The following is a 19,408-nucleotide window of genomic DNA, read 5'->3' as shown; positions in this document are numbered from 1 at the left end:
CAAGTTTATCTGTCTGAATCTTCTTATCCTCACCTGTAAACTGGGATGATGGTGGAACCTGTTTCTTACGTTGTGTTGTTATGGGGAATAAGCAAGGTAATGCATTTAAAATGCCTGGCATGCTCTCGGGCACCTGAGAACATTTTACAAAAACGTTAGCTATTTTTATAATTGCTATTGTCATCATTATTTTTATTCCCCAGCTCTGTTTTATTTTCTTCTGTGTTCCAGAATTTTCTGCCTTCAGTTCATCAAGGAGCATGTGAATTGAATTGGACACAGAGACATCCTGTTGTCCAGTTTTCATCTACAACATCCGCCATGACCCATACTGTCTGCTTCACAAATGTGTGCTCTGCCACTTGCAAATCATTCAAATGCCCAGGAAGCCCCAGGAAACCTTGAACCTACGCTTGAACCATTTGCTGGCTTTTTCTTGTTTTGTCCACATTTTAAATTTATTGTTATTATTTTTTAATGTTTGTTTATTTTGAAAGAAAGTGAGAGAGCATGTGTGCGCGAGCAGACGAGGGACAGAGAGAGAGAGAGGGAGAGAGGGAATCCCAAGCAGGCTCCACACTCAGTGCGGAGCCTGAAGCGAGGCTCTATCTCACCACCGTGAGATCATGACCCGAGCCTAGATCGAGAGTTGGACGCTTAACCGACGGAGCCACCCAGGCACCCCTCCTCCAAATTTTTTAATTTTTAAGGGTTTTGTTTCTCTAATGCATCTTTCGATTGAGTTTGTTTTCCATCATAGTTATATGAGATCTATAATGAATATTTCATTGCTTTACCCTTCTTTCATCTGAATTCTATTAATTAAGCTTGTATATGTTTCTCTTTTCCCTGGTGTTTCTGAAGCAACTTTTTAACTTGTAGCTACTTTCCATTTAAGAAAACCAATATTCAGTCTCCTCATCTTCCTCTTCCCTCTCTCCTGTCTGCTTTTCCCTGGGCCCTGACGCAAAGCAGCGAAAGCCCTCTGCCTCGTGGCTGCAACCTGCCAGGCTGTGTCGGGGCCCTCCCATCGCGGAAGAGTGGATTGCCAGAGACTTGTTCTAACACAGTGCTAGTGCTTGTAATCCCTCCCCATGCCGAAAGCGTACAGAGTACGTCCTCTGCCTTCCTTGGGTGCATAATTACTTCCCCTCGTGAGGCAGAGCTTCCTGGAGGACAATCAGAGAGCCGCAGTGTTCAGCAGCCCGCTGATGAAGAATGTCTGCCTGCGGTCTCCTTCTAGGAGGCTATTGTGCTGGAGGAAGGGTTTAGTGGCCCAAGCATCAGCTCTCAAATGCCAGGTTCAAATTCTGACTCCGCCATTTGTCCCCATGCGGTGTTTGAGTAAAGCTGGCGTGGCTGTGTGTTTGGGGAGGGGCGTGTTGCTAAGCAAGAGCCCTGGTGCAGCTCTGTTTCAGATTACCCTAGGGTTCGGGAACCATTGATATTATCTTTGCCTCATAGAAGTTAAGAGCTGGGTTGTTTTGTTTCTTTCCTGTGAAATACAGTTCCATGCATCTCGGAGCTTCACGTTTGGGGAGAAATCCTTTAGCTTTTCACCTGCGTTTTTCTTCCGGTGCAAATGGGGATAATGTCATTTTTGCCAGTTCCTAAGTGCAGCTGGGGGAATCCCTTAAATATTTCTAATGTTAACAGGATATAGAGTCGGGAAATGCCTGCACAACCATCGTGAACTGTTGTTGTGGCGTACGACTTTACTTTCTCGCTGTAGTAAATAACTTGTGTAAGGCCACATAAGACAGAGTTGGGATCTGAACTTAGCCTGTGTCTGGACTTTCCGTCACCTCATGCAGCTCCTGGCCTGCTACTGTGGAGAGAGAGTGCCAGCTTCTTGGGAAACTTCCACTCAGTCTTACTGGAGCTCAGTGTTGGTCTTAGCAGGAGGCCAGAATCAAGGAGCAGTCAGCCGCTCACGGGAGCACGGGAAACATCCTGAGTCAGGGATCCTTCTCCCACTCAGAGCCCTGCCCTTTCGAAAGATGGGAACTGTTTTTATTTGCATTGCAGCCTTTAAGTTAATTAATGGGAATTAATACGTGTGTAAGAACTTCAGAAATTTCCCAAAGGCTCATTATAAATTTAGTGTAAAAGGAGCACTGGATATTTTTTTAAAGACAGGGCTCTCATTAAATTTTTAGGTTATTAATAAAAACATTTTTATCAGGGCAAGTTGAGTGTGAGTGCTGGGATGAAGACATCAGTGAATGCACTTGAGCCAAATTCAACTGACTCCTACAAGGGAAACCATGCGGGGTGTATGTGTGTGTGTGTGTGTGTGTGTGTGTGTGTGTGTGTGTTTGGTGGAGGGGAGAGGAGGCTGGTAGTGTGAAGTACTAAAGGCTGCCAGAAAAGCACATATCTATAATTTCCTTTCATTAGGAAAAGGTTCCCGACTTAATTGTTTGTATTATCAAATCATCTAAGACTTCCTCCGCTATTACAGGATGTGGCCAAAAAAAAAAAAAAAAGCATTTAGTGGTATATAAAAACAGAACGGAGTGTCTGCTTATTTGGGGATTTATATCTGTTTATTCATTTATGACCACCAGCCAGGTAGCTTGATCAATGATAATAGGAGAGCTTTATGAGGAACGTCGCACGTGCCAGCTCCCCTGTTTCCATAGAGAATACATGTACAGAAGTAAATCTTCGAACAAACAGAAAAGCGGTTTAACTTATGCTCTCTCTAACTGTCTTTGAATAGAGGCTTATCCTGCCTGGGCCTCTGCGGGCTTTCCCCTGGCTTAGCATCACTGCCTTCAGAGCCAGCAGCCACCCTAGGAACGCCAGCCACCCACGGCACACCTGTGAACGGCGGAAGGTCGTGCTGGGGATGCTTGCAAACCCCAGTAACAGTGGCTCACGCCTTTGCCAGGGTGCTCGAGCCATTGTTCGACCGTGGAGAAGTGGCACATCTTTGTCACAACATACCTCTCCTTGGGGTGGCATCTCGCTTCCGCACTGCCCTTGTGCACGCTGGTCCCAGTGCTCAGAACGGTCCCAAAGGGACCACCGTCCTTGTTACAGAGCATTTTCACACCGTGTGAAGGGCCTCTTGGTTCTTTTCAACTCATATCTTTTCCTGGGTTAAACAGCTCCGTTTCCCTTTGCCGTTTTTTATCATATGTTCTAACTTTTAGAATTCTTGACATCCGAGTTGTCTCCCCTCTGAAAATCCTATCGCCTAACAACACATTTCCCAAGATATGACACCAGAAGAAGGCTTAGGACACCCTAAGCCATATGGGGTCCACGGGATCACAGGGTAGCGTGTTACTGTCACCTGCCTATGTCTGGAGCCTATATCCCAGCTGCCACAGCTAAAAGTAAGACTGTGAATTTCTTATGGACCAGAACTGGCCTCGGTCACAGCAGGCAGAAGAGTAAATGAATAAGGTTGTCCGAGTGCTTTTTAACAACAGCAGCCACACTTCACAAAGCACTGCTAAGGAAGCATTTCCCCTTCCCCTTTGCAGTCAGATGGCTCCCTGGACTCCAGCAGGCCTCTGTCTCCCCTTTTCAGGTCAAACAGCATCTTTCCAGCTCCGCTGCTGATGCCACTCTGGCCACCTGAGATCACCGCAAGTTCTCCTTGTCTTCCAGAACTCCAGCCACACCACCCGGTCCTATGCCGCACGCAGACCTGAAGAGCGTGTGGTCTACTCTTCCTACAGGTTAGTGTCGAAGGTATTGAACAGGATACATCCTGACACTCATCAATGCACTGGCCTCCTCTTCCCCCTAGCTCTGACTCTGGTGAATTCTACCACCACAGCCGTCACATCTACGTGGAAACCACAAGCACCAAACTTCAAATTTGCTATTTGTCCTTCTCAAATAAAACCACTCAAAACGTAGCCATTCCTTATATTCTAACATCTAGTCATTAAGAATTCAAATATGCATTATATGGCGCCATGAGTACAATGAGGATCAAAAGGGACAAGGCCCCTGTTTTCATGGAGTTTACATGGTGAGCAACTAAATAAACAAATAAAATGATTGCAGTTATGGACTTAATTTAAATAGGTTAATTGTGATTGGCGTTACGAAGGAAGTAAGCAGACTGATAAGATAGTTCTGGGCAGAACCTGCTTTCGTACAGAGCAGGCAGGGCCTTGGGGAGTGACTGCAGGGTGAGAAGGAACAAGAGCATCTAAGCCCAAGGAACAGCTGCAGCCCAGCTGCTAGAATGGGGTATGTGTGCTCCACGGAGCTGACAGAGGGCCAGTGTGACTGGAGCAGAGTGGGCCTTGTATGGGTTTCACTTGAATACAACGGGAAGCCACTGAGAAGTTCATCTAGGGGATGCAGAATGGTGTTGTTTGCAGTTTTTGAAGGGCCTTTTGCTGTATGATGATCGCACCGGGGATGGAGGAAAGTGAAAGGGGGAATACCAATGATAGAACTCTATGACAAAGGCTAAGGGAAGCAAGAAAGGGCTTGCACTGGTGGGTGGCAGTGAGATGGGAAGATAGATTCAAGATCTATTCTGAATGTATCCTGCATGCAGGTCAAATGTAAGGGGTGAAGGGAAAGGAAGAGTAAGGGTGATTTCAGCGATTAGAGCGAGCGCCATTCACAGAGATGGGGAGACTGGGAGAAGAATCATTTGGGTAGGGGAGTGGATGTCCAGAGTGTTCATCTGGGACGTGTTAAGTTTGAAATGAATCTGTGACAAGAACACAGAAAGCTAGGAAAATAGATAAGATAATTTTAATTGCCAGAAACAATTTAAAATATGCAGGAAAGTAAAGGTAATTACCATTGATCCCACGGCTTAGCCTTGAATGGTACAGACTCAAAATAATGTCCATGCTGAATGTTAATGTAATCAAACATTTAAAATAACTATATTGAGAGGCTGGGGTGTGAGAGGTGGGCATCTGTATGGTGGAGACTAGGAAGGGAAGAGTGTAACGTGCTAACCTTCCATGTGGGGAGTCAATAGATAATGTCCAGAGCTGGAAATATCAAGTACAAGCAACTTAAGCGTGTCATTTAGAATATACAGGTAAATACCAACACAATCAGCTAGAAATGTTAAAAGTGGTTACCTCTGAAGAAGGGGAAGTTGAGGGTGCTGGAGGGAAGATGCTAACAACAGCTGCTTATTAACAAAATTATAGACCTGGGTGAATCTTTAAAGTATGTGCATATGTAAATTTAATAAAAATGAAAGATTAAAAATGTTAAGAGAGCCAACCAACTCTACAAGGATGTCAAGACAGCCAGCCCTATGAGCATACCTAAATCCCAGGGTGAGCTTGGAACTTCTGCAAAGCTAAAAAGAAAAATGCTGTCATTAGAAATGCTCCTAGAGATAATATGGCTCATTTACTTATGACAATGGGCCTCTAAAATAGATACTTGTGTTACCATTTTACAGATATGAAAACTGAGGCTCAATGGGATTAACTTGTTTGAGATCACCATTCATTCATTCACTCATTCATTCATTCACTTATTTGATATTTATGCATCATCTCTTTTGCACTAGCCAGGCTAGAAGATGGCCATAGATTTTCAGACTCCAGAGTTTGTGTCCTTTTCCTTGTGCCATTTTGTCTCCCATGAAAACAGCTTCCCCAAACTAGAGAAACCTCATGGACAGACTCTTTAAGAGAATATGATTTTAAGGGAATGGGAAGTTTAAATAAATATGTAATTCTGACTCTGCAAGTGGGACTAACTTAAGTGAGAAGGAAAGGAGATTGAAGGTTAAAGCACCTAAAATAGTTATAAAATTAGCTCCTTCATGAGTTCAGATTTTGTAATATACCAAATAAGACAGAAAGAACTCATGACTAAGAAAAAAATATAGAAGATAGGCACAAACCTTTAAGATCTGAGTCACAATGGTTGTAGATCAGTACAAGATAAAAGTTTATTAATGTTCAAGATCACTAAAAATGGCTAAGAAAAATGTGGATGTGTCTGCTGTTCAAAGATGTTATGATGTTAACACATATCAAAGAAAGAGCCAACCTACTCTTTAATCCAGTTTGTTTCTATTTTCTTCATCAAGGAGAATGGTTTTAAAATGTAAAAAAAGAACATAAAAATTGCTGAAAGGTGGTTGAAGACCAAAACTTGAGACGAGATAGTGAGTTAATGCTTGGGGAATTTAAATAAGTTTAATTCCCCAAACCCAATAGAATTATATGCAAACTTACTGAAGTTTCTTGTATTTTGACCATTGAGTCATCCATGAAAATCAAATAATTCAACCGAGAGCACGGGGACACAGGAGTTATAATAGTGAACAAAATTGTAAAATGCTGATATATTAAGATTCAAGATAGAAGAAGAAATGGTTGGCTAGAGCTTTGGCTGAGAGGAAAGATGACTTTCTAGGAAAGACGTGAATTCCTTCAGCGTCAGGCATCAGCAGCCACAGCATCAAAGGACGGGCAGAAAAGCCGTCATCTTTGGGTGGCTGAGACCTTCATCACAGAGCCTTGGTGCCTTCATAGCACACTTGTTCCTTTGGTTATCTGCAGCTACAAGATGACCAAAATGATAACCAGAAAGAGGGATTCCTGGAATGTGGTTGAAAGCCCCTTTTCAGAATTCCCAGGTCTGCTCTGAAGGAATCTCGGGAGAGCTGGGGTTCTTAAGAAAGCAATGGGAGCAGAGCCATGAACGTTCTATTTTTTTTTCACTCTTGTTACAAGTCTTCAGTGAAACCCATTCTTGGTCTTACAGAGATATTCTTGACTGGTGTGGTGAGCCTATGATACTAATAGCCAATATGTATTAATAGTCTGTGTAATGTTCACATTTTAACAGAGCATTCCTATGGGATGTTTTGATCCAAAGGAATGAATTCTTAATGGTGGAAATTTTGGCTTTAATGGTCTAGGAGTATGATTTAACAGAGGACCTTTGCCCTATGCCCCTCCCTCATATATTTTTTTGAAAATTTTTAATGTTTATTCACTTTTGAGAGACAGAGAAAGGCAGAACACGAGTGGGGAGGGGTGCAGAGAGAGAGGGAGACATAGAATCTGAAGCAGGCTCTGGGCTCCAAGCTGTCAGCACAGAACTCGATGCAGGGCTCAAGCCCACGATGTGAGATCATGACCTGAGCCAAAGTCGGGCACCCAACCGACTGAGCCACCCAGGCACCCCTGCCCCTCCCTCGTATTTCTCATAACTGGTGTTCTATCTCTGCTTGCCATGTATTTCCAGAATGTGTCTTTGGATCCCCCATCTTTTTCTCTTTATTGAGGTCTTTGAATTATTTTCTGATTTTCACAGTGGTATATGTCAATTGAAGTAGGAGTATATAGATGCACTTGTGAGGTCTAGAGATCCATTTCCTTCATACTATTTAAAGAGGTACAAAGAACACACTAACCGGATTGACTTCATGTTTCAGATGTTTAACAAATGTTACGAGCCAGAGTGTATATCTCAAATGTATATTTATATAGTTGAGCACTGTAGAATGTGTCTTCAGGGTACTATTGTAAACAAGCTGTCAAGCCTAACTGGGTTATCTTGGGGGAAAAAAAAAAACAACTTTTGTTGCACATGCCATTTACAAACCTTGTAAGAAACATTCACTGATTGAATCAATTGTACACATTTAAATACATGAAATGCCGTGATATTTGTTCAAAAATCCAAAGGTGAGACTTTTGCCTATTAGGCTTTTGGGAAAGCTATCTATTTTAAAAATTAAAATTCAGCCGATTAACAAAGTGCCTTAAAATTTTTACATCAGTAATTGTTTTCATACTTTGAAGAAATAAAATTAAATTGATTATGTAATGCTGAGAGTGAATGTCAGACTTTGGGGTAAAGTTAATATACTCATTTTCTCATTCTTCTGCTTTTATTAGAAAATAAGCAGCATTATCCCTAACATCCCAAATTTCTGTGATTAAATGTAAATTTGTTTTCATCTGAAACATAAAACACTAGAATACCTAAAATAAAATTTTACTCATTACATTTAATTTTCAGGTTTCTTTGTAAGGAGAATTAATGGAGTAAAGGATCAGCCTCAGCAGTAGCAGAGTTTGGAGTAGGGGAGACTATAGCCAAGGTTATCAGTGAAGGCTTCCTGGAGGAAGGGAGGTTTGAACTAGGCCTTGGAGAATGAAAAGAATAGAGTCAAACTTGAGGACCCTGAAGAAGGAGGAAAAATAGGGAAAAATCTAGGTATGTCTGGGAAATAATGACTAATGCAATTTAGAGTAAAGTATGTAAGTAGTGGGTCCGTTGAAGGATCTCTCACAGCAATCCAGGAAAGACATTGTGGTAGAGGCAATTCATTCATTCACTTCTTGATCCATTTGTCCAGTATCTGTTTACTGAGCACCTGTCACGTGCCAGGTACAACTGTAGACACTGAGAGTATAAAGGACGGGATGTACGAGGTAACTTATGACGGGCCTTTGGACAGAGTACAGCAACATGCTAATACATTGTAGGCAGGAAAGGCTGAAATTCTCAAGCATTCGGAAGAAAATCACCAATGATACGGGTGGTAGGCAAGTGCCTTCCACTGTAGTCCGAGGAGTTAAAATAAGCTTCAGTGGATAAAAATTCCTATAGCATTGACTTCCATTCATTAATTCAGCACATTTTGATGGAGCCCCTGACTCTGGGCATAGTGCTGTGCTAACAGGGGAAGGAATTCTCAGCTGCTAGAATGGATGGCAAGGAAGGCATAGAGCTCCCTCCCAGGATGTGTTGCCGGAGAGGGCAAACCTGTCTGGAATGGCTGGAGCTCAGGACACAAGGGGCCTGTGACCTCTTTGGATGGGGCAGGAAGCCCTCTGGGCTCCTGCAGCCCTCGGGTCATCATTATGGACATTGGCTATCTTTGAACTACAGTTTTGCAGAAGTGCCAACTATTAATAGACAGTAGAGAGCAGAGTTTACTGTAATAGGCTGACAAATATAGATCTGAGATATCATTATACGGCCAATTTCTCTTCTGCCCGCAAAAGCTTTGTTGGCCCTTGAGTTTCTTCCTTTCCCTCTCGCTCAACTAAACACAAATGGCTGGGTACAGAGCATATTCTGGCTCTGCCTGCGAACAAAGATAGGACACAAAGTAAGACATAAACTCTGGTATTATAAGCCCCATTTCTTATTTTCATTTATTTATTGTCAGACGTTTTAAAGGACCCAACAGACTTCTTCTCCATCCTTTGCTCCTGTTCCCCCTCTGAGCAGCCCAGAGCATTTGGACTTACATTTATTTTCATGCATGATTTACAAGCCTTCTCTTTGGGAATCTTGATGCTAGGTCACTAAGAGAGAATCCCGAAGTCATGTCAGGGAAAAGATATACTTTTATTTAATGGAGCAATAAACTGGTTATGGAGTCTCCTTAGAACTTTTTAAAAAGGTTGCTGTAGGCAATAGTTTGAATGTCGTCCAAATCCTGAACGTATCTTTTTTAGTCTTAAATAATTATAGAGCTGGCACGCTTTTGTGATTATCCCAGTGATAGACTCACCTAGAAATAGAGCAAAGAACTCTTATTAATAGTGTCCACACGGTGGTTCCTTCCACACATGAAGACCAAAATAAAACAGTCAAACTTGAGGGAGTTTTAGCCATAACTTGAAAAAATACTCAAATGATTCTGTGCCTCCACTTGTGAAAAAGCTAAGATCAATTTCCAATATATTTTTAAGGGCAACAGTATGTGATTCAAGTTACCCCTGAATGCAAACACACAGCACTGTGGGTTTTTAAGTGAATGATAAATGTCAGTTCACAGGTTCCCTGTACTGTTGAATTGCTTATCTCAAGACATGGTAGAATCATGGCTTGGGACTTGAAAACAGTCTTCCCTTACGGATCTGTTTTCTATCACCTCAACTCTGCCCTCTACTTTGTTACCAAAAATTCTATTGTGTTTTCCTCACAGACTTCCTTGCCTGTAGGTATTTTATAGCATTGTGGTAATATCATCTTTCCATGGCTTGCACTTTTTTCATTTTAACCCTGAATTCAAGGACTACTTTTCCGGCCTTTAATGAGGCAAATCTATGTTTTTAATCCATTTATATAACACGGAAGGATTTACTTTGAAGATTTCTTTTTTAATAAGGCATTGTGAAACTGGAAAGTATTGTTCATATTGCAAACATGGGCATATTTCACCTAGAAAACAGCGAGAAAATAAATGACTCAGAAATCCGCTGTTAGTGATGATGTGAGAACTATCATGTGTTTGTTACGCTTGTTATTTGTTAGTGTAATGTAGACCTTTGAATTATTAGATATGTCTGTGAAAATACTGGCTGAATAGGAGAACTGGATAAAAATCCAAGAAGATAACATGACCTTTGAACCTTATTCATTGGCAGGGACTAATATGTCTGAAGAAATGCTGTTTGGATAATCATTGTTCCTCTTCATCACATGCGTTGAGAACCATGCTGAGAATACCACGGTGAGCAAGATAAAATCTCTGGCAGAAAGGGCTTGACATCTAGTGGGGAGTAAGCCATGACATTACTCTTGGATAAATTCTATGACTGGAAAGTACGGGAAGGCACATGGGAATTAGAGAGTAACTCCACTGCAGAGAACAGCAGATAACTCCTAAGGAAAGTAATGTCAAAGTTGCTGTGGTCGGCATAACTTCAAGAAGGTCCCCAGTGACCCGTGTCTTTATGTAATGCCCCTCCCTTGAGTGTAATGGCCCTCTGTGTAATGCCCCTCCTTGAGGTCGAGACCTGTCAATCACTTCCATCCATAGAATATAGCAAAGTTGATAGGATGTTACTCCCATGATTTTGCTACATTGTATGACAAAGGTGGAAGGAATTTGCATAGGTAAATCAGGCTCCTAATCAACTGACTTCAGGTTAACCCAGAGGGAGATTATTTTGGGTGGGCTGACCTTATCAGCCAAGCTCTTTAAAAAAGACCAGAAGTCAGGAAGATTTGCCTCTTGGCTTTGAATCAGTAGCTGCCATGTTTCTAGAGGGTCTGGGAGTGGGCCAAACGGTGAAGAATTGTGGGGGTCTCGGGAAGCTGAGAGAGGTGCCTGGCTGATAGCCAGCAAGAAAGCAGGAACCTCAGTCCTACAACCACAAGGAATTAAATTCTGTCAACAACCACATGAGCTTGGAAGAGGACCTTGTGCTCCGGAAAGGAATGTGGTTCAGCTGACACCCAGACCGCAGCCAGGTGACATCCTGCGCTGTGGACCCTAAGCGCTGGGCTGCATTCAAACTCCTGACTCATGGAAAGTGTGAGATGATGCACGTGTGTTGAGGCAGCTAAATTTGTTATGCGGCGTTAGGAAGCCAGTACAGCTGAGACGTGACTGATGGCCCTTAGATGGGGAATGCTCCAGGATTTTAGTAGTATGTGTAAAATCACTGGCTTTCTGGTCAACATTAATATAGCTTCTTATTTAGCCAGCTGCCTCTGAACAGGTTAGTTAACATCTCAGTTTGCCTATTCTGGAAAATGGACATTATCATTATCATCACCATCCTCCCTACCATCATCATTATCATCACCGTCATCATCATCACCACCCCCTGTCTCTGTCACATCCTGTCATCGTCACCTTAATCATCACCGTCCTCATCTGTGTCATCACCATCATCATTCTTCCCTTACAGGGCAGCTGTGAGGATTAAGTGAACTAAGCTGCTGAATGATTTTAAATAGAAGCAGGGCATGAGCAGAGCCAGGATTCTAGTTCAATCTGTCTGACACCGGGTTCTAGAATGCTCTTCTCAACTATAATGTATATTGTCCTTCTCTATTGTTATGCATTCACTTTTAGTCATCTGACTGATCTGACGTTAAGATCCAGCTTCACCTTGAGCAAGAAATTAAAATTTTAGGGTGTGTCCTCATATATAAGGTATGAAATAATAGCACCCAGCTTATAGGACTCTAAGGATTAAATGAGATAGCACATACAAAGTGAGTAGCAAAGGACGCACTTAAGCATTTCTTAGATAACTTACATTGCTTAAGAAATGTTTATATGTATTACTACCTGCAGACTTCATTCGCTGTACATATGATCCACACACATAGTCCTATCTACACATGTATGAAAAGCTTCTCCGCATAAGGCATAGATTATGGGGGAAGAGTATGAAGATCACTGAGACTAAGACACGTTTTGATTGGTCCAGAACATGTCAGGTCAGGTGAGCGCCAGGAATCAGTGGACGTGTTAGATGTGCAGAGATCATCCTTCCAATCGCTGCGTTTCTTAATTTGAAAAATTCTTCACTGTAATTACTTCCTGTGTGTGTGTGTGGATGTAGCCGAGCCAACTGATTTACACCTCTCAGGTCCTTCGTCACTGATTATATAATTATTTGTTCTTTGATTTTCAAGGGCTGAATCATTGCTTTCTATTTTCATAGCTTCCCTTTCTCTAAAAGGGCTTGCCTTGCCCCGTGAATAGGTCCTGGTGATGTTTAGTTGGCGGAAAGCACGCTTTTTCACACAGTGTGGCTTATTATTACTATAATTTTCTAAGCTTGGCTCTTGCCACTGCTAGTCCCGAACAAGCCGCAAACTGAAAATGCTGGAAGTCATGATGAGGAGTGGAGAAGATTTGTTTTATTTTCTCACGGTGCAAATGCAGTCTTTCCCGTGCCTGCTCTGCTTGTTTTATTGGCTCTTCTGCTTCCTCCCTCTTTCTGACTCATTGGTATAGACTGTGTTTATTGTTGTCTTACAAATTATCCTTCCACTTGGCATTTGCTGTTGCTAATTGCCTACTAACTTTCTCGCCATTCGAGTAATGAGTGGCAATTTCGCATCTACCTCCAAGCAGATATTATGGTTTCTCATCATTATTACACTGCATCTATTTCTCTCTTATACTCTATTTGACTTATATGTATATAATGTCTTTTTTTTTTTACATGAAAGAAGCAGCAACCATTTATATTCATAATTATTCCATCTTTTCCAGAGCAAGGCAAAATAAGTATATTCAACACATTCTGGATGGTGATTTAGATTAGGGAACTGAATTACAGTTACTAACATTTTCAATAAAGTTTGAAAATTGTGCAATTGTACAAACATATCAGAGCCTCTTTATCACTTTTGTCGGGGCAGGGCGCTAAAGCCTGTATGCGTTCTAGAAGAACTGGGTGAGACTCCTGAGCACCTGTGATGAGCTGACCGTTTAGATGGGGACCTTTTACTGATCATCCAGGGGCACATTTCAAACTCTTCAACCAATTTGCCCACTGACTGATGGCACCTCTTTTCCTGGTACAGGTTGGGCCACTGAGAGCCAAGAGACAAAAAGCAATAGAGGGCAGTGTTCTTCTGCTACAGGAAGATTATATGAAACATGGTCGTTATTATTCTGTAGCTCATTTGAATAGGCATTTTTACCCAGATTCACCTGATTTTGGATAGCAGAGTCCATACGTGTCCTCTAGAGGCTGGCTGATTGTTACCGGAACCACTATTGACAATGCTGCTCGTTTAAGGTCTGTCTCTTGAACTGAAATTATCTCCCACTTGTCTTAACCCCACAGTCATCCCTCCCCGATCCATCCTTTCCATTGCTGCCGGAATTCTGTTTGAAACAGAAATCTATGTCATCCCCGTGCTGAAGAAGGCTTGTTATTTCCCCACTGTAATGAAGAGATGATGGTTAAGTGCACAGCTTTGGAACAATGGAAACTTGGCTAGACAACTTTGCCTTAGTGATTCTACTTGAACCTCAGCTTTCTCACCTGAAAATGGGGGTAATGATGTGCACTGCATCGGATTATGTGCAGGTTAGAAATAACATGCCGAGTGCTCAGTGGAGCCTCTTATGTAATGTGAGCTTTCAGGAAACGCTAGCTCTTAGCTAGTCTTTTTTTTTTTTTTTTTTTTTTTTTTTAATATTTTTTTTCAACGTTTATTTATTTTTGGGACAGAGAGAGACAGAGCATGAACGGGGGAGGGGCAGAGAGAGAGGGAGACACAGAATCGGAAACAGGCTCCAGGCTCTGAGCCATCAGCCCAGAGCCTGACGCGGGGCTCCAACTCACGGACCGCGAGATCGTGACCTGGCTGATGTCGGACGCTTAACCGACTGCGCCACCCAGGCGCCCCAGCTAGTCTTTTTTAAATAAGCCTGATTGATTTAAAGTCAGCATTCCTTTCAGAAAAAGGGAAAGCATCAGGAGCGACAATTCATGTAATTTGGCCTCTTCCTCCAATCCATCAAAACTTAACATAATTCAATTGTAAAGCAGTTGTAATTCATGGCTCTGTTTTCTCATGTGCCAGGTTATTTTATATTCAAGTGATCATGACTATTAGAAGAATATTCCATTTTTAGAACCGGATTTCAGGGAGTTGACAGAAATGTCAACATAACATGGCCAAAAAGAAATACATAAACAATCAGATCAAAGAGACTCAGCCAGAAGAGAATCCTATTCAGAGGAAGAGAGAAAAATGTTCAGAGGGAAATTAAAGAGGCTGACAACAAATTAAATATCACCGGCAAGAACATTTTTATCTGGCGCACGATGCTTTGTGGGTTCTGATTCTTCTTTTGAACACCCGCACTCACGTGAATCCCTTTGCTTTTGCTGGCCTTCCCCCTGGGATGACCCCGGAGTCTACACGCAACAACATCTTTGCTCATCTCTCATTTCACATCCCTTGGTTGTGCCTTCTCTCTGCCCCATCTTGTGTTGCCCCCAATCAACACCTGTCCATTTTACTGCCTTTCTCTACATTCTTCCTCTGCACATCACTTTTCACTACTATGAAATATGCAATATTTGTGCATCGTCTTTCTGCCCCACTCAAATGCATCCTGTCCAAGGGCAGGGTATTATAGACTGAATGCTTATGTTCCTTCCAAATTCATATGTTGAAATCAAACCCCCAGTAAGATGGCATTTGGGGCGGGGCTTTGGGAGGTGATTTGGTCACGACAGTGACACTGCCAAGAATGGGATTAGTGCCTTTATAAAAGGGGACCCCAGAAGGCCCCCTCATCTCCTCTATCATGTGAGGACACGGTAAGAAGATGGCTGTCGATGAACCAGGAGGTGGGTTCTCACCAGACACCAAATCTGCCAGCACCTTGATCTTGGACTTGCCCGGCTTCCAGAACCGTGAACAATAAATTTCCATTATTTATAAGCCACTGGTCTGTGATACACTGTTACAGGGGCCTGGATGAACTAAGACACAGGGGCTTTGTGTTATTCAGAGTTATATCCCCGGTACCTAGAATAGAGCTTCATATCATAGGTAGTCGATAAATCCTTGTAAGATGAGTAGATGGATGGTAAAGTTAAAGTCCAATTCCCCAAGAAGAAATGCTTACAAGCTCTATTTCTTTCTTGTTTTTTAAGTTTATTTATTTGAGAGAGAGAGAGAGACAGAGAGAGAGAGAGAGAGAGAGAGAGAGAAAACGTGAGCAGGAGAGGGGCAGAGAGATAGAGAGGACAGAACGAATCCCAAGCAGTCTCTGCTCTGTCAGCACAGACCCTGACGTGGGTCTCGAACTCACGAGTAGTCAGATCATGACCTGAGCTGAACTTGAGTCAGAGGCTTAACCGCCTGAGCCACCCAGGTGCCCCTCTTCTACTTTGTTAATTGTCAAATGGAGAAATGTCTCATAGATTGGGACTTCTTCCTAAACAACTCTTTAGTGATGGAAAGCTGCCTGGGCACCCATTTTCTTTGCAGAGTGCCTGAAATTCGCTTAATGCAGTTATTGGCTTATGGTGTTTTGAGTCCTTATTATTATTATTCTAAGTATGATAGATTAAAAATGAGATTTCTATTCAGGAATACAGCCTGCGTTACAACAGCGTGCGTCTACTGCTCACAGAGCTGTCTCTGACCGTCGCCCCTTTGTCAGACGTGAGTGACTGCACCTAAATGGACCGGCTGAAAAATAGGAGGGGCCCCACTGTCAGCACTGATAGGGGCTGCAAAGCCTCACAGCCGCCGCTCCTGGGGTCCCTTCCTGCTCTGAAATCTGCAGCAGTTCCATCTGGCAGAGTTTTCAAAGTTCTTCCCTGTTTCTTCATCTTCCGGGTAAGAGGATTCACAGCAGTGCTCCGAGGGGCACAGAAAGAGGGGTGATGAGTCTGGAGACGTGGGTTCCTGATTTAGTCCCACCACCGTGTACCCCTAATTAAACACCACTTACTCTTCTGGTCCCCCAATTTCCCGATCTATAGATGGGAATAATGCTAGTGCCCTACAGTATCCCAGAGGAATGTCAGGAGGAGAAAATGAAGGGCAGCGCGAAAGTATCTTGACAAATACAAGCACAAGTCTCTTTCAAAAGCAACATCCAGTGCAGTATATCAGCTCCTTTCTTGCATCACCAATGGAGACAAAGAAAAAAACTCCACTGTCATTTCAAAAGGTAGTTCCAACTACGTCAAGGACACTCAAGACTATGTTAATATTAGCTCTCCTGGCATAGTCTTCAAACCATCATTTGATATCTACTTTAAACGTATAAATATGAATGGCAGGTTACAAAAAAAAAAATCAGGACTAAGACCAAGAGAAGAAATAAAAGAGACTCTGCGAATATATACATGTCTCAATTTTGGGACCAAACCACCAAAAAGCAGTCACATTTGTAAGACGTATCATCCTATCTTTCTCTGTCTCCTCTCTCTTTCTGATTTCTCTACGGATTTTCCAAACTTTGCAGAGGCTCTTTTTGCATATTAAACTGAAGTCAGCTTCAAACACAAGCACAAACAACCCTGCTAAAAACATTTTGTTCAATGAAGGATAAACTATATGACTCACCACATTATTATTTTTGCAAAAAGCTATTATGTAAATATACAGGCTTATATGAGCTTAAATAGTCCGAGGCAAGGATGCAAAGAAAGGAAATACATACACATCTACCGAAGCAATGCTCACAGCGGCCTGGTTTTAACAGACAATTGCACACCCTCACTTAAAGGGCAAAGAAGAAACCATATGTCTATTTTAGTGACTCCATCCCGAAACGGTGTACTTATTCCTTTTATTATATTTTCAAATAAATACATATGGGACCCGTCAGATGTCAACAGTGGCTCAGAAAAGAGTATGAATTAGTCACACTGGCACACAGGGCTCGGGAACAATGAACGGTGCTCTGGAAGACCCTTGAATACAAGCCTATTTGCCTTTTAATCCAAATGAATAATTAATGATAATTATCATGCTGCAGTTATTATCTGTGATAATAATATATCCGTAAGGTGAATAAATTCAATCTGCTACTATGCAGAAATGGCAACTCATAATATTCTTAAGAAATACAGATATAATTATCAGTATTAATGGTCAAGGAAAGAAAGAGATTTTTATATAAGGAATTACAGCAAAAGGTCTAAAGTAAGGTGGAAATGAATCCTCCTGATAATAGTGTTTTCACCGCCGTCACCGCCATGGCCCTGCTGCGGTGACGTTGGGGTTCTTCCTTTTGTGGGTAGGTTCCATTTAAGTAAAAGCTTTACTCTGCACTTGTGCATCGCAATCTGCCCGTAACACTTCCATTATCGCTCTTTAGAAAATGACTCGGGTTAAGTTTAAGATCCTATAAAAGGGGCAAACGAAACATCTTAGGATAGATGGGGGTGGTCGGGCCACCAACTTGACAATTTAACACTTAAAGGGAAAGAGCGCAAAACCCAAACCAAATAAAATGTGAAAAGCTTGGTTTATTTGACTGGGGGGAGTTGGGGCAGTGCTGGTTCATGGCGTTTGGGGGTGATGGCAGTTCTTTATAAAACGCCCTATGAGCATAGAGTCAACTAGTGAAATTAAATGGAATCGTGGTGCATGACCTAATCCCTCTGATCAGTCCTCATCATCATCGGCAGGCAGGCTGCTTGGCCATCACTTTACCTATGGGTGTGTAAACCCACTCACACACGTCTCCTTTTAGTGAAAGGTCTGTTGAAGGTATAATTTCCATAAAGTAAAAATTACGCTTTTAAAATATCTTACCTCCTAACTTTTGGAAAAAGTAAATAGGTAACCTCCATCACAATTTAGAAACAGAATCTTTCCATCACCCCCAAAGCCTCTTCCATGTGCCTGGGTAATCATTCTCCTTTCTCACTCCGAGCCCGCAGCATCCACCAGATCTGGTCTGTCCTTATAATTTTGCCTTTTTTAGAATATCATACAAATCGAGTCATGGAGTTTTCTCGTGCCTGACTCCTTTCACTTAGCATATTGTTTTTAAGATTCATCCACGCTGTTGCAGGTAGCATTAGTCTGTTCTTTTTCATTTTCTGAGTAATATTCCATCGTATGCTTGTGTTACAATTTATATGTGCACTCATTAATTTGTGGACATTTGGGTTGTTTCCAGTTATTAACAATTATGAATAAGGCTACTATAAAAATTAACCTCACAGGTCTTGGTGTGGGCATGCCTTTCCATTTCTCGTGGGCAAATACCTAGAAATAGGATTGGTAGACCAAATGGAAAATGCATCATAAGACTGCCAAACTATTTTCCAAAGCGTTTGGAACATTTTACGTTCCAGGAACAACAGATGAGAATTCCAGTTGTTCCGTATCCTCACCAACACTTGGCACTGTTGGTTTAAACACTTTTGCCACTCTACTTGGTTTGTAGTGATATCTAACTCAGTTTAATTTGTATTTCTCTAATGACTTAATGATATTGAGTTTCAACATGAACATGATGAACAACATGATATTGTTTCATGTTTTTAGTTACCATCTGTGAAGTTTTGGGAAGTTTGTTCAAATGTTTTTTCATTGAAAATAATTTAGCTGTATGTCTTTTTCTTGTCAAGCCATGAGCGTTTTTAAACTTGTTTTGAATGCACGTTCTTCGTCCAATATATATTTTGCAAATACTTTTTCCCAGTTTGGGGTTTGTATCATCATTTTGTAAATAGTGTCTTTCGAAGAGCAAAAGTTTCTAATTTTTTGATCCTGTCTGAATTTAGTAAGCAAGCAGACTGGAGAGATTGTGCAGATTAAGACACCTCCCTCTTCCCAAATAAATCACTGATATTTACTGAACACTAACTACGTAGAAGTGTCTAGGCTAAACCCATAAAAACATGTAAATACTCACTTAAGAAAAAAAAAATAACAATTGCAAGAGTAATTCAGTAGCTTATATAATTTAGTTAAATGCCATTCCACACTATGTTATTTTGTCTTTATACACACAGCTGTAGATAGATGTTTTTACCTGGGAAAAATGTCCCAGGGCATGTGTATCACCATGAAAGTGAAGTTTCCCTTTGATAAAATATTATACATTTATTTGAATTCTACCACTTGTAACCTTTATACACTTGAGGTTTGTAAAGAGAGAAACGTTATGAGTTATTTGGTATGTTTAGTATATTAGCACTGAGAAAAGTAAACTTCTATTTGA

At 41.7% G+C, this 19,408-nt stretch overlaps 1 long non-coding RNA gene across 3 annotated transcripts in view; it reads left to right on the top strand.

The window, feature by feature from the left end:
• The first annotated feature begins 234 nt into the window (after positions 1-234).
• LOC123599001 overlaps positions 235-19,408 on the top strand; it is a 31,752-nt gene continuing 12,578 nt past the window's right edge. For 2 of the 3 annotated variants that reach the window (XR_006712924.1, XR_006712923.1), the window contains exons 1-3: positions 653-3,695; positions 10,362-10,447; positions 15,805-16,056. This is a non-coding gene — a long non-coding RNA (uncharacterized LOC123599001). Of the gene's footprint in view, positions 349-652; positions 3,696-10,361; positions 10,448-15,804; positions 16,057-19,408 lie in introns of those variants that run through there. The other variant, XR_006712925.1, reaches the window with a different exon arrangement.

This window comes from Leopardus geoffroyi, chromosome A1, assembly GCF_018350155.1.
Source record: "Leopardus geoffroyi isolate Oge1 chromosome A1, O.geoffroyi_Oge1_pat1.0, whole genome shotgun sequence".
Lineage (NCBI taxonomy): Eukaryota > Metazoa > Chordata > Mammalia > Carnivora > Felidae > Leopardus > Leopardus geoffroyi.
Note: the sequence above shows the minus strand (reverse complement) of the source record. Positions and strands in the feature narration are given on the sequence as shown.